The sequence below is a fragment of the Cornus florida genome, unplaced genomic scaffold (assembly GCF_030987335.1).
Source record: "Cornus florida cultivar Cherokee Brave unplaced genomic scaffold, ASM3098733v1 CherokeeBrave_3.0.0_Hap2_Chr06, whole genome shotgun sequence".
NCBI classification, from domain to species: Eukaryota; Viridiplantae; Streptophyta; class Magnoliopsida; order Cornales; family Cornaceae; genus Cornus; species Cornus florida.
This window is the reverse complement of record NW_026775576.1, coordinates 22,720,231-22,720,597: the sequence shown is the minus strand read 5'-3', so window position 1 is coordinate 22,720,597 and position 367 is coordinate 22,720,231.

Sequence of the window (367 nt, the reverse complement as noted above, 5' to 3'; positions counted from 1 at the left end):
TATATAACACACGCATAAGAGACACACGTGAACAAATGAACTGACTTGGGCCCAGCCCATACTGAGGACTGTTAAGACGGCCCTTTATAATGTAAAACCACTATAAATAAAAATGGAATAATTTGGACATGATACTAACATCTTTTTCATAATTCATTTACTTCATATTATTTTATTTCATCTTATTGCTAATTTTTTCTACACACAATTTTATATATGTGTTTTATTTATTATCTCTCAACAGTGTAGATTTACATGAAAAAGTTTTACATGTGATAGTTGGACGAGAATGTGTTAAGTTTTTGGTCATCTTTTATACTCATAATTGTTCCATTTTTATAATTATTTCCTACGTACCACCTTTACA